Genomic DNA, 15855 nt, shown 5'->3' on the forward strand with positions numbered 1-15855 from the left:
CATACTGAAAACTTCACACCTAGATGTTGCCACCAGTTGATACTGCCAAGTATTTGAGGGGTAAATAGTATGAAATCCATGCAAATTTTTCCAGAGATGACAAGGAAGGAATACTCGGTAGTTATCCCAAAATGTCAGAATTACCCAGATACCAAACAAGAAAAGTGGACTACAAACCAATATCTTCATAACACTTGTGCAAAATTTCTAAAGATGTTCTTAACATCTTGAATGAACCAATGTATAAAAGGGAAATATATTTGGAACTGGGATTTCTCAGAGAATTGGTATGTTTGTTTAACATTTAAAATCAAGAAATAAAAATTGACCAAAGAAAAATACAATTGACCATGTTGAAAATTTACCAAGAAAAACCATATGCTCCTCACAAAATAGGTAGAAAAGACATTTTTCAAAATCCAACATTCATTCCTGATAAAAGATCTCAGCGCACTAGAATTTGAAGTGATCTTCTTTTACATGACCAAAAAAAAAAAAAAATCTGTGAGTTAAGATCAGACAAAACGATAAATGACTGAATGTTTTTCTGCTAAAATCACAATACAAAAAGGGTGCCTGCTCTCACCACATCTATTCATCAATGTACTGAATTTTAGCCAGTGCAGTAAAGCAAGAAAAAGAAAACAAGCATCTGATTTGAAAGAAAAGCATTAAAATGTGTCAAGATACCTATATCATTATCTGTGTAGACAATCCAATGGAAAGTACAAAAAATCTACTAGAACAAGTAATTATATTTGGTGATGTTGTATAATATAAAGTTAGTTTATTAAAGTAATTTTCATTCTATTTACTACCAACAAACATTTGGTCATTGGAATTAAAAAAAAAAATAATACCACCAAAATAACCTCAAAATATAAAATACTTACAGATCAACCTGAAATACTTAATGATCAATTGATTAGAACTGAAAAGATAAGTATGTAAAATACAACAACCATTCCTGATCAAAGATTTATACAAACTAGAAAGGAACTTCCTAAACAAGATAAAAAGCCATATGAGAAATCCACAGCTGCCACTTTAATTTATTTATATAATTTATTTAATTTATTTAAATAATTAAATTTATTTAATGGTAAAAAACAGAATGATACTACCCTAGTAGCAAATAAGGATATCAACTCTCATGATGTCCATTGATCTTGTTATATGTGTATACACATATGCACATAAATTATGTTACCCACATTGCCGGGATCCAGCTCCAGTAGGATCCAAGTGTACCCTCAGGATGAACGGCGTCAGCGAATGAATGACACAGGGAGGCCAAGCTTCTGTGAGTGAGGCCCGTAACTTTATTTTCAAAAGGAGCTTTTATACCCTGACTTGTACACAGAGGGAAATATAAGATGCAAGGTCATACAGAGTCAGCCCAAACACTCCAGCAGTTTTGTCCTTATCAAAACCAGGATTTTTTTCTGTATGCCTTTCCATAAACAAGGGTCTTATGCTATGTACATTATCTTCTGGCCTGGAGGCCTATTGACATTTTATGACCCTTTTTTGATAAAGGTTGATCAACCAGAAAACTTGTTTTTCCTTGAAGTGTTTTTTCTTTTTATTTCTAATCTGTGTCAGCCTCAGAAAGTACTAAACAGAGTTACATTCTCACGGAGCAAAGGTGCAGTGGGTCACAACAAAGAAAGAACTTATTAGCTCAAAGGTCTGATGTGGTTAATACCAAGGCTACTACTTGTTTTTCTTACATTCCAACTACATTAACTAACGCACTCCCAGGTGCACAATGGATAAGAGATAGGGGAACTTGGCAGCAAGCATTGGCCCAATAATGAAGCCCTTTACCAGTACTTTTCTAATAAATTTTCACCCCTTAGAGAGTTCTATGCCCATTAGGACTTTTAGATTGTTTAGGCTTCCCATGCCTTTCATGGTTGGGAAGTTGTTAACAATCATGTGCATTAGTTGTAAGAGTAAGGAAAAACCTGTCAAGCAAGCTAGAATGCCAACAGAGGGGTTAGAATAGAAATATTCCTTTGATGCCCAGGAGACTTATCAACTTAGAGCCTTAAGTTGATTTTCTCCAGAGAAAGGTGGTTGGGGATAGCCCCCTGCTAATATCAGAAGAGTGGTTGAAAGGCATAGTATAGTAAACAGTAGACAAATTTTGGTTTTGGGGTAGATGTTCAAGCAGGTCCAGGGAATCCCTCGAGTCCTGATCTGCTTTTGCCTGTCAGGTCTTTCCCGCATGACCTTTGTCATGGGTGGGATCTCCCATGGTGGCTCCCGGCACCACATCATATGTAACATGAACATAATGTATATATTATATATGCCTATATTATAGAAAATGTTTCTCTGGTGGCTCAGATGATAAAGGATCTGCCTGCAATGCAGAAGACCCAGGTTTAATCCCTGGGCTGGGAAGATCCCCTGGACAAGAAATGGCAATCCACTCCAGTATTCTTGCCTAGAGAATCCATGGACAGAGGAACTAGCAGGCTCCATGGGGTCACAAAAAGTCAGACACAATTGAGTAACTAACACTTTATGACACAAAATTTATAACTGATCTTTGATCAATAAGTATAATCTAAGAAATATAAGAATTTATTTTCCACTAATAAAGTAATAATAACTATAGATAGTAAGTAGATACATGGACTTAGAAAAAAGTAACCATGCTACAAAATATTCTTTCTGTATACAGTGTTTGGGGCTTCCTGGGTGGCTCAGTGGTAAAGAATTGACTGTCAAGTGGGAGAGACAGGTTCCATCCCTAGGTCAGGAAGATGCCCTGGAGGAGGAAATAGGAAGTTACTCCAGTATTCTTCCCTGGAAAATCCCATGTAACAGAGGAGCCAGGCATGCTACAATCCCTGGGGTTTCAAAGGGTTGGACATGACTGAGCTCACACAGATACAATGTTTAATTATTATGATACTTGGAGTCAAAATACTGAGGCAAATTGATAGCAAAAATAAAAGAAACACATAAAAATATGTCTTTCTTTATAAATATATTAAATTATTTTGCATAAATAGCAGAATGATTCAAAGGATAAATTGTATAAAAAATTTCCTTTAATGATCAACCTATCTCATTTAATGGATTATTTATACAAAATCTAATTTATAAGGAATTAAGCACAGTATAGAGAAATGCACAGAAAATAAAGATGATGGTATGTGTGCAATATTGTGACCAGTTTTTCAGCATTCAGATATTTAATTTCCTGATTTACAAGATTACCTGGCAATTTATTACATGAGTTTTATTTTCTACATATAATTTTGGGTTTTGTTTATAGGTATTACATGGCACAAATAATGACAAAATTGCATAATTGAGTACACAACTTCAAGTTATAAAAATTCGAGAAAATATTCAGTATGCTTAAATATATGTAATTTATTGGTATATTACAAGAAACAAACTCTATTCTTTGATAACAAAAATTGAACATTTTAGTTCAGTTCTGTTGCTCAGTTGTATCTGACTCCTTGCAAACCCATGGACTGCAGCATGCCAGGCTTCCCTGTCCATCAACAACTCCTGGAGCTTACTCAAACTAACGTCCATCAAGTCAGTGATGCCATCCAACCATCTCATCCTCTGTCGTCCCCTTCTCCTGCCTTCAATCTTTCCCAGCACCAGGGTCTTTTCTAATGAGTCAGTTCTTTGCATCAGTTGGGCAAAGTATTGGAGTTTCAGCTTTGGCATTAGTCCTTCCAATGAATATTTGGGACTAATTTCCTTTAAGATTGACTGGTTGGATCTCCTTGCAGTCCAAGGGACTCTCAAGAGTCTTTTCCAACACCACAATTCAAAAGCATCAATTCTTCTGTGCTCAGCTATCTTTACAGTCCAACTTTCACATCCATACATGACGACTTTGGTTAGTAAATATTTTTAAATTACTGTAGGAATTTCTCACAAAGTTTCAGTAGCCTAAAAATTAATCTGCTTGGATATTTGACTGAGTAAGTAAAGGTAAATTCATCTGATGACATTACTTAAATTAGCTATTAAAATTTTTGTTGAAGTAAATTGTAAATATTTATTGTTTTGATAATCCTGATATTTATGTTTAAGCATGTTGTTTCTGTAAAAAAAAAAACCCAACCAGTACTAGGATTATTTGGCAGAAAGACTAGGCCAATCTGAAGAACTAATGTAATGTTGTTGGGAAAATGACAGATAAAGAAACAGATTGGAGCTGTCAGCATGGTGGTAATAATGCAACTGCAAACTCAAATGGAAAAGGTCAGGTAAGACTAGCAAATAAGGGCACAGAATAAATCTTATTCAGATTTAGATACATTAAAGTGTCACTTAGAACAGCTGGAAACATGCTTTGATGTAAGGCTACAAATACTACAAAAAGACAAGTGATAAAAAACTTACTTGGTCATTGGTGGAAAAACCGAAGCACTTTTTTTTTAAAACTAGAATTTTGCTTCGGATCATCTGTAGCTTTGCTCTTCACAGTTTTAAATAGTCAAGGACCTTCAAAGAATGAGAAGTATAATAGATTATAAAGCCAGGAATAAAATTACTTAGTAATACCTAAAGCTATAGGTATTGCTATAATTATGTTGGTGGTAGAGCAATGCTTTTTGTTGTTTTGTGTGTGTGTGTGTGTGTGTGTGTGTGTGTGTGTGTGTGTTTCTAAGTGATCCATGTGAAACCTAAAAAGTAATTGCCAGGAGTAGAAGTAAAAAGCCAGAAAGAATCAGTGTTCACGTTAGTAAATATAACATTTAAAACCTTTGAAGGTATTCTCCAGATTATGCCTTTTCTTTTTGTCAAAGTGATAACTTTTAAATAAGTACTGTTATTCTCTGTATTAATGGTTAGATTAATAGTTGTCTTTTTGGTTAGATAAGGAAGAAAAGAATATGAAAACAAAGATGAAAAAAGCCATTTTACTTTATCATGATGTAATAACTTTCTTAATTTTTAAAATTGAAAAAAGTAATGTATTAATTCAAATTATTAAGACATTGGTTTGTTGGTTTGTATTGCCTTTTTCAGTTACTCCAAAAATGTTATAATCACCCACAAGAAAGATGCTAGGAAAACCTTTGATAGTAAATGTTAGTAATAAAGGTAGAATAGATACTACTTTTTGAAAAATTAAAGTGCTTCTAGAGAAAATATAATAAATTTAGGAAAAATAATTGAAAAAGACTTTGTAATGCAAAAGATAACTAAGAATGTAAAGACAAAATCTGCAAATTAAAATGCAATTTCCTTAAATATTTTCCTATTAATTTTTAACCAATCAAAGTTTAAGAGTTGCTTCAGTTGTGTAAGAACCATCTTATTCCTATTAAGGATTTCCTATAAAGGCTCAGTTAAGATGCTACATTCAATATGTCAGCAAATATGGAAAATGTAGCAATAGTCACAGGACTGGAAAAGGTCAGTTTTCATTCCAACTCCCAAAGAAAGGTAATGCCAAAGAATGTTCAAACTACCACATAATAGAGCTCATTTCACATGCCAGCAAGATAATGCTCAAAATCCTTCAAGCTAGGCTTCAGCAGCACATGAACCAAGAATATCCAAGTGTACAACACGGATTTAAAAAAGACAGAGGAATCAGAGATCAAATTGCCAACATCCTCTGGATGAAAAAAAAATCAAGGGAATTCCAGAAAAAAACAAACAAACATTTGCTTCATTGACTACTCGAAAGCCTTTGTGTGAATCACAACAAACTGTGGAAAATTATTGAAGAGATGGAAATACTGGACCACCTCACCTGTCTTTTAAGACACCTGTACGCAGATCAAGAAGCAACAGTTAGAATCTTACATGGAACAGCAGACTGGTTCAAAATTGGGAAAGGAGTACATCAAGGCTGTATACTGTCACCCTGCTTGTTTAACTTATATGCAGAGTACATCATGTGAAACGCAAGGATGGATGAATCATAAGCTGGAATCAAGATTGCCTGGAGAAATATCAATGACATCAGATATGCAGATGATATCAGTCTAATGACAGAAAGCAAAGAGGAACTAAAGAGCCTTTTGATGAAGATGAAAAAGGAGAGTGAAGAAGCTGGCTTAAAACTCAAGATCCGAAGGAGAACAAGATGACAGAGTAGGTGGACATGGAGTGCATCGCTTTCCAGGGATACATCAGAAATACACGTTCAGACACAGAAGTGCATGCAGAACACCAACTGAGAGCAGACAGGGGGACCTGACCAGTGGAAAAGAATATATAGACTGATAAAAAAAACTCTGTAGGACAAAGGAACTAAGATGAAAAGCAGGAGTATTAGTAGGACTGGACCTACCCTCGGTGGATGGGGGAACTGAAGCAGGGGTCTGATCCCCACAGCAGGGCAATTGTCTGTGTAAGAGGAGAAACATTTAAGGCTGAGAGTGAAACAGCTGACCTGTGGCAGCCTAAATGGAATGACAGATAGTCCTTGCTGCAGCCACACATATGCCAGGCAGGAACATGGGCCTCCTGGAAGGGGCGGCAGCTGGGAGCTGGAGTTTAGGGATTGTGGAGCAATCGCAGTGCCAGGGCTGATGTTGACTGTGGAGAGACGGATTGAGGGGATGCGAGGAAGGACATCATGGTGGGAAAGGCCTGTGGAGGAAAGCTAAGCAGCCATGGAAGCAAGGTGATACTACTGAGTCTTGCATAGGGGGTGGAGCCATCACCACAGCCTCTCTCTCTCCACACACCAGCATCGGCAGCTGAACAACAGAAAGAGTGGCCCATCAAAGGCCTGATGCACTGAACTGCAGAGTAGGACCCCAGGGTCCTACTTACTCTGTAGACTCTTGGATTTTATTTCCTTTTTTTCCCCCTCTGTTGTAGTTGTCAATTTATTGGCACTAAGAAATCCAATTAAGCTTTAAAGCATTTTTTTTTCCTCAGTCACATTTTTTATTGTTGTCATAAATTTCTGCCTCTACTTTGAGCTTTTGGAGTTCTGTGGAGTTTTCCTCTGGGTTTTTTTTTTTTTTTTTTTTTTTCCCCTTTCTCTTTTTTTTCAAATTTTAATTTTTAAAACCTATTATTATTTTTTCTACATTCATTCGTCTGTTTTTCCTACTGTTCTTTCCACCTTGCAGTTAATCTTTAACATATATAAATCTCCTTTATCTATCTCTATTTAACTTTGCATATCTATTCTTTCTTTCTCTCCTTTCCTCTCAACATAATTGCTACTTTTCTTTTCATTGCTTTATTCCTCAATTGGCACCTTGCTTTAGTTTTTTTTTCCAGTTTGTCCTGTAGTTAGTTTTATTCTGGTAGATATAATTTTTGGTTTCCTTTGTTTGCCGGGTCAATCAATTGTACTTAACTTTTGTTGGACTGTTTTGGTGTCGCTTATGGGTGTATATCACATGAGTATACTCAGTCACACATTCTATTGCTGTTATAAACCTCAGCCTCTACATTGGGGTTTTGCAGTTCTGTAGAGTTTTCCTTTTTTTCTCCTTTTTTCTTTCCTCTTCCATTTTTTTTACTCTTTTTTTAAATTTTTTAATTTTGTAAACCTATTATATTTTCTACATTTATTCCTTCATTTATCTTTCCTACTGCTCTTTTTCCCTTGAAGTTAATCTTTAATGTATAAATGATTTTCATCTACCTCTACTTAAGTTTGCATATGTATTCTTTCTTTCTTTCTTTCCTTTTCTCTCAACATATTTGTTAGTTTTGTTTTCATTGCTTTATTCCCCACTTGGCACCTTGCTTTAATTTTTTTCTTCCAGTTTCAGTTTAAGTTAGTTTTGTTCTTAACTGGTAAATATAATTTTTTATTTCCATTGTTCGCCAGATCAATCTACTGTACTTAATTTTTGGTGGACTGTTTTCACTTTGCTCATGGGTGTATATGTGTATATTCCATTATTTTACTTATTATTTGCCTGATTTTGTAACTGCCATTGGTGTGGGGTTCATCTTTGGTTTCTCATTTTTGGATATTTGTTTTACTCTCACTTAATGCCATAACAAATCACTTATGGAAACTTTGTTCCTGATCAGAGATCTAGCCCTGAACCTTTGGAGTGGAAGCACTGACTCCAAGACCCTAGACCACCAGAGAACTAACCCCAGCAAATCTGGAAAACTCAGCAGTGGCCACAGGACTGGAAAAGGTCAGTTTTCATTCCAATCCCAAAGAAAGGCAATGCCAAAGAATGCTCAAACCACCACATAATTGCACTCATCTCACATGCTAGTAAAGTAATCCTCAAAATTCTCCAAGCCAGGCTACAGCAATACATGAACCGTGAACTTCCAGATGTTCAAGCTGATTTTACAAAAGGCAGAGGAGCCAGAGATCAAATTGCCAACATCCACTGGATCATCGAAAAAGCAAGACAGTTCCAGAAAAACATCTATTTCTGCTTTATTGACTATGCCAAAGTCTTTGACTGTGGGATAACAATAAACTGTGGAAAATTGTGAAAGAGATGAGAATACCAGACCACCTGACCTGCCTCTTCAGAAACCTGTATGCAGGTCAGGAAGCAACAGTTAGAACTGGACATGGAACAACAGACTGGGTCCAAATAGGAAAATGAGTATGTCAGGGCTGTATATTGTCACCTTGCTTATTTAACTTCTATGCAGAGTACATCATGAAAAACGCTGGGCTGGAAGAACCACAAGCTGGAATCCAGATTGTCGGGAGAAACCTGAATAACCTCAGATATGCAGATGACACCACCCTTATGGCAGAAAGTGAAGAGGGATGAAAGAGCTTCTTGTTGAAAATGAAAGAGGACAGTGAAAAATTTGGCTTAAAGCTCAACATTCAGAAAACGAAGATCATGGCATCCAGTCCCATCACTTCATGACAAATAGATGGGGAAACAGTGGAAACAGTGTCAGACTTTATTTTGGGGGGCTCCAAAATCACTGCAGATGGTGACTGCAGCCATGAAATTAAAAGATACTTTCTCCTTGGAAGGAAAGTTATGACCAACCTAGATAGCATATTCAAAAGCAGAGACATTACTTTGCCAACAAAGGTCCGTCTAGTCAAGGCTATGGTTTTTCCTGTGGTCATGTATGGATGTGAGAGTTGGACTGTGAGGAAAGCTGAATGCCAAAGAATTGATGCTTTTGAATTGTGGTGTTGGAAAAGACTCTTGAGAGTCCTTTGGACTACAAGGAGATCCAACTAGTCCATTCTAAAGGAGATCAGTCCTGGGTGTTCATTGGAAGGACTGATGCGAAAGCTGAAGCTTCAGTACTTTGGCCACCTCATGCGAAGAGTTGACTCATTGGAAAAGACCCTGATGCTGAGAGGGATTGGGTGCAGGAGGAGAAGGGGACAACAGAGGATGATATGGCTGGATGGCATCACTGACTCGATGGACATGAGTTGCAGAGAGTTGGACATGACTGAATGACTGAACTGAACTGAACTGAACTCTAGGGAATATCAAATAGTGAGAACTAAGTCAAAGGAAACCACTTGAATAAAAGACCCCACAACACCCAACCACCAGGAGTACCCTGTGCAGGATGCCTCACCTAAATACAAACAAAACAAAAATACAAAGCCAATCATCAGCAGACAGGTGTACTACCTCACTCAGCCTTGCCCATAAGAGGAAAAACAAACAAAAACTCCGCACAAATCTCAACCCATATGACGCTCACATAAACCATTGGATCAACTTTTCAGTTCAGTTCAGTTCAGTCACTCAGTCGTGTCCGACTCTTTGCGACCCCATGAATTGTAGCACTCCAGGCCTTCCTGCCCATCACCAACTCCTGGAGTTCACTGAGACTCACGTCCATGGAGTCAGTGAGGCCATCCAGCCATCTCATCCTCTGTCGTCCCCTTCTCCCCCTGCCCCCAATCCCTCCCAGCATCAGAGTCTTTTCCAATGAGTCAACTCTTCGCATGACCAAAGTACTGGAGTTTCAGCTTCAGCATCATTCCCTCCAAAGAAACCCCACGGCTGATTTCTTTCAGAATGGACTGGTTGGATCTCCTTGCAGTCCAAGGGACTCTCAAGAGTCTTCTCCAACACCACAGTTAAAAACAATCAATTCTTCAGCATTCAGCCTTCTTCACAGTCCAACTCTCACATCCATACATGACCACAGGAAAAACATAGCCTTGACTAGACGGACCTTTGTTGACAAAGTAATGTCTCTGCTTTTGAATATGTTATCTAGGTTGGTCATAATTTTCCTTCCAAGGAGTAAGCGTCTTTTAATATCATGGCTGCAGCCACCATCTGCAGTGATTTTGGAGCCCCCTCCCCCCCCACAAAAAAAAAGTCTGACACTGTTTCCAATGTTTCCCCATCTATTTGTCATGAAGTGATAGGACTGGATGCCATGATTTTAGTTTTCTGAATGTTGAGCTTTAAGCCAAATTTTTCACTTTCCACTTTCACTTTCATCAAGATGATTTTTAGTTCCTCTTCACTTTCTGCCATAAGGGTGGTGTCATCTGCACATCTGACGTTAGTGATATTTCTCCCAGCAATCTTGATTCCAGCTTGTGTTTCTTCCAGTCCAGCGTTTCTCATGATGTACTCTGCATATAAGTTAAATAAGTAGGGTGATAATATACAGCCTTGACATACTCCTTTTCCTATTTGGAACCAGTCTGTTGATCCATGTCCAGTTCTAACTGTTGCTTCCTGACCTGCATACAGGTTTCTCAAGAGGCAGGTCAGGTGGTCTGGTATTCCCATCTCTTGAAGAATTTTCCACAGTTTATTGTGATCCACACAGTCAAAGGCTTTTTCATAGTCAATAAAGCAGAAATAGATGTTTTTCTGGAACTCTCTTGCTTTTTCCATAATCCAGCAGATGTTTGCAATTTGATCTCTGGTTCCTCTACCTTTTCTAAAACCAACCTTAGGAGGGCAGAAACCAAAAGGAAAAAAGAATTCAACATTCTTCAAGGAAAGAATTCAACTTTCCTTGAAGCCCGGGAAAACGAGACATCAAAAAAAATAACTTTAAAAAACTGAAAAGGCAGAAACACTGCACAAATGAAGGAACAACTAGAAAGCCAGAAGTCCAAAGAAATGAAGAGGAAATAGGAAAATTACCTGAAAAAGAATACAGAATAATGATAGAAAAATGATCCAAAACCTTGAAAACAAAATGGAGAAAATGCAAGAATCAATTAGTAAAATGCCAGAAGAATTAAAGAATAAGCATACGGAGACAAACAACACAATTACTGAAATTAAAAACACTCTGGAAGGAATCAATACCACAATATCTGAAGCAGAAGAATGAATCAGTGAGCTGGAAGATAAAATGTTGGTAATAACTTCTGAAGGGAAAAATAAAGTAAAAAGAATGATCCTGTACATAGAAAACCCTAAAGACTCCACCAGAAAATTACTAGAACTAATCAATGACTATACTAAAGTTGCAGGATATAAAATCAACACACAGAAATCCCTTGCATTCCTATACACTAATAATGAGAAAACAGAAAGAGAAATTAAGAAAACAATTCCATTCACCATTGCAATGGAAAGAATAAAATACTTAGGAATATATCTACCTAAAGAAACTAAAGACCTATATATAGAAAACTATAAAACACTGGTGAAAGAAATCAAAGAGGACACTAATAGATGGAGAAATATACCATGTTCATGGATTGGAAGAATCAATATAGTGAAAATGAGTATACTACCCAAAGCAATTTATAGATTCAATGCAATCCCTATCAAGCTACCAACGGTATTCTTCACAGAGCTAGAACAAATAATTTCACAATTTGATTGGAAATACAAAAAAAAAAAAACTCGAATAGCCAAAGCTATCTTGAGAAAGAAGAATGGAACTGGAGGAATCAACCTACCTGACTTCAGGCTCTACTACAAAGCCACAGTTATCAAGACAGTATGGTACTGGCACAAAGACAGAAATATAGATTAATGGAACAAACTAGAAAGCCCAGAGATAAATCCATGCACATATGGACACCTTATCTTTGAAAAAGGAGGCAAGAATATACAATGGATTAAAGATAATCTCTTTAACAAGTGGTGCTGGGAAATCTGGTCAACCACTTGTAAAAGAATGAAACTAGAACACTTTCTAACACCATACACAAAAATAAACTCAAAATGGATTAAAGATCTCAACGTAAGACCAGAAACTATAAAACTCCTAGAGGAAAACATAGGCAAAACACTCTCTGACATACATCACAGCAGGATCCTCTATGACCCACCTCCCAGAATATTGGAAATAAAAGCAAAAATAAACAAATGGGACCTAATTAACCTTAAAAGCTTCTGCACATCAAAGGAAACTATTAGCAAGGTGAAAAGACAGCCTTCAGAATGGGAGAAGATAATAGCAAATGAAGCAACTGACAAACAACTAATCTCAAAAATATACAAGCAACTCCTACAGCTCAACTCCAGAAAAATAAATGACCCAATCAAAAAATGGGCCAAAGACCTAAATAGACATTTCTCCAAAGAAGACATACAGATGGCTAACAAACACATGAAAAGATGCTCAACATCACTCATTATCAGAGAAATGCAAATCAAAACCACTATGAGATACCATTTCACGCCAGTCAGAATGGCTGGGATCCAAAAGTCTACAAGCAATAAATGCTGGAGAGGGTGCAGAGAAAAAGGAACCCTCTTACACTGTTGGTGGGAATGCAAACTAGTACAGCCACTATGGAGAACAGTGTGGAGATTCCTTAAAAAGCTGGAAATAGAACTGCCTTATGATCCAGCAATCCCACTGCTGGGCATACACACTGAGGAAACCAGAAGGGAAAGAGACACGTGTACCCCAGTGTTCATCACAGCACTGTTTATAATAGCCAGGACATGGAAGCAACCTAGATGTCCATCAGCAGATGAATGGATAAGAAAGCTGTGGTACATATACACAATGGAGTACTACTCAGCCATTAAAAAGAATACATTTGAATCAGTTCTAATGAGGTGGATGAAACTGGAGCCTATTATACAGAGTGAAGTAAGCCAGAAAGAAAAACACCAATACAGTATACTAACGCATATATATGGAATTTAGAAAGATGGTAACAATAACCCTGTGTATGAGACAGCAAAAGAGATACTGATGTATATAACAGTCTTTTGGACTCTGTTGGAGAGGGAGAGGGTGGGAAGATTTGGGAGAATGGCATTGAAACATGTGTAATATCATGTATGAAACGAGTTGCCAGTCCAGGTTCAATGCATGATACTGGATGCTTGGGGCTGGTGCACTGGGATGACCCAGAGGGATGGTGTGGGGAGGGAGGAGGGAGGACGGTTCAGGATGGGGAGCACATGTATACCTGTGGCAGATTCGTTTTGATATTTGGCAAAACTAATACAGTGTTTCAGGTTTAAAAATAAAATAAAATTTAAAAAAAAAAGAAAAAAAAAGAAAAGAGCTGAGGACAGTCTCAGAGACCTCTGGGACCATATCAAATGCATTAGCATTCAAATTATAGGGGTTTAAAAAGAAGAGAAAAAGAAATGGTATGAGAAACTTTTTGAAGAGAGTATAGTTTAAAATTTCCCCAACATGGAAAATGAAATAGCCTGTCAAGTCCAAGAGGCACAAGGAGTCAGATACAGGATAAACCCAAGGAGAAAACATACACATACTAATCAAACTAACAAAGACTAAACACAAAGAAAGAATATTAAAAGCATCAAGGGAGAAACAACAAATAACATACAAGGGAAACTCCATATGCTTAACAGCTGATCTTTCAGCAGAAACTCTGCAGGACAGAAGGGAATGGCAGGATATATTTAAAATACTGAAAGGGAAAATTCTACAACCAAGATTACTGTATCCAGCAAAGATCTCATTCAAAATTGATGGAGAAATAAAAAGCTTTTTAGACAAGCAAAAGTTAAGTGAATTCAGGACCACCAAACCAGCTTTACAACAAACGTTAAATGCACTTATATAGTCAAGAAATAAAACAGAAGAAAAAAAAATCTACAAAATCAACCATGAACTATTAGAAAATGGCAATAGGAACACATATATCAATAATTGCTTTAAGTATAAATGGGTTAAATGCTCCAGCCAAAAGACACAGACTAGCTGAATGGATACAAAAACAAGACCCATATGTATGCTGTCTACAAGAAACTCACTTCAGACCTAAAGACACATGTAGACTGAAAGTGAGAGGATGGAAAAATATATTCCATGCAAAAAGAAGCAAAATAAAGCTGGAGTAGTAATCCTCATACCAGACAAAATAGACCTTAAAATAAAAAAGATTACAAGAGATAAGGAAAGACACTACATAATGACCAAGGGATCAATCCAAGAGGAAAACATGAAAATTGTAAATATCTATGCACCCAACATAGTAGCACCTCAATACATAAGACAAACACTAACAGACATAAAAGGAGAAATTGACAGTAACACAATAATAATAGGAGACTTTAACAACCCACTCACACCAATGGACAGATCATCAAAAGAGAAAATTAATAAGGAAACACAAGTCTTAAATGACGCATTAGATGAAATGGACCTCATGGATATCTTCAGGACATTCCATCCAAATGCAGAAGAATACACCTTCTTCTCAAATGCACATGGGAATTTATCCAGGACTGACCACATCTTGTGTCACAAATCAAACCTCAGTAAATTTCAGTTCAGTCCAGTCACTCAGTTGTGTCGGATTCTTTGTGACCCCATGAACTACAGCACTCCAGGACTCCCTATCCATCACCAACCGCTAGAGATTATTCAAACTCATGCCCATTGAATTAGTGTTATCATCCAACCATCTCATCCTCTGCCGTCCCCTTCTCCTTCAACCTTCAATCTTTCCCAACATCAGAGTCTTTTCAAATGAGTCAGCTCTTTGCATCAGGTGGCCAAAGTATTGGAGCTTCAGCTTCAACATCAGCCCTTCCAATGAATATACAGGACTGATTTTCTTCAGGTGGACTGGTTGGATCTCCTTGCAGTCCAAGTGACTCTCAAGAGTCTTCTCCAACACCAGAGTTCAAGAGCATCAATTCTTAGCTGCTCACCTTTCTTTATAGTCCAACTCTCACATCATGTAATGAATACTGGAAAAACCATACCCTTGACTAGATGGACATTTGTTGGCAAAGTAATGTCTCTGCATTTTAATATGCTGTCTAGGTTGGTCATAACTTTTCTTCCAAGGAGTAAGCATCATTTAATTTCATGGCTTCAATCACCATCTGCAGTGATTTGGAGCCACTCCCCCCCAAAAAAAAATAAATTCCGCCACTGTTTCCCCATCTATTTGCCATGAAGGGATGGGACCAGATGCCACGATCTTAGTGTTCAGAATGTTGAGCTTTAAGCCAACATTTTCACTCTCCTCTTTCACTTTCATCAAGAAGCTTTTTAGTTCTTCTTCACTTTCTGCCATAAAGGTGGTGTCATCTGCATATCTGAGGTTATTGATATTTCTCCTGGCAATCTTGACTCCATCTTGTGCTCCCTCCAGCCCAGCATTTCTCATGATGTACTCTGCATATAAGTTAAATAAGCAGGGTGACAATATACAGCCTTGATGTTCTTCTTTTCTTATTTGGAACCAGTTTGTTGTTCCATGTACAGTTCTAACTGTTGCTTCCTGACCTGCATACAGATTTCTCAAGAGGCAGGTCAGGTGGTCTGGTATTCCTATCTCTTTAAGAATTTTTCACAGTTTGTTGTGGTCCACGCAGTCAAAGGCTTTGGCATAGTCAATAAAGCAGAAATAGATGTTTTTCTGGAATTCTCTTGCTTTTTCCATGATCCAGCAGATGTTGGCAATTTGATTTCTGGTTCCTCTGCCTTTTCTAAAACCAGCTTGAAAATCTGAAAGTTCATGGTTCAGGTATTGTT

The 15855-nt window shown here is 37.3% G+C and overlaps 1 long non-coding RNA gene across 1 annotated transcript in view; it reads right to left on the bottom strand.

Annotated features, from left to right (window-relative positions):
- Positions 1 to 1299: 1299 nt before the first annotated feature.
- Positions 1300 to 15855, bottom strand: part of LOC129655041 (uncharacterized) — a 38669-nt gene continuing 24113 nt past the window's right edge. The window contains exons 2-3 of the long non-coding RNA XR_008715721.1: positions 4393 to 4494; positions 1300 to 2782 (exon numbers count right to left, since the gene is read on the bottom strand). This is a non-coding gene — a long non-coding RNA (uncharacterized LOC129655041). The remainder of the gene's footprint in view (positions 2783 to 4392; positions 4495 to 15855) is intronic.

This window comes from Bubalus kerabau, chromosome 6, assembly GCF_029407905.1.
Source record: "Bubalus kerabau isolate K-KA32 ecotype Philippines breed swamp buffalo chromosome 6, PCC_UOA_SB_1v2, whole genome shotgun sequence".
Classification (NCBI taxonomy): Eukaryota; Metazoa; Chordata; class Mammalia; order Artiodactyla; family Bovidae; genus Bubalus; species Bubalus kerabau.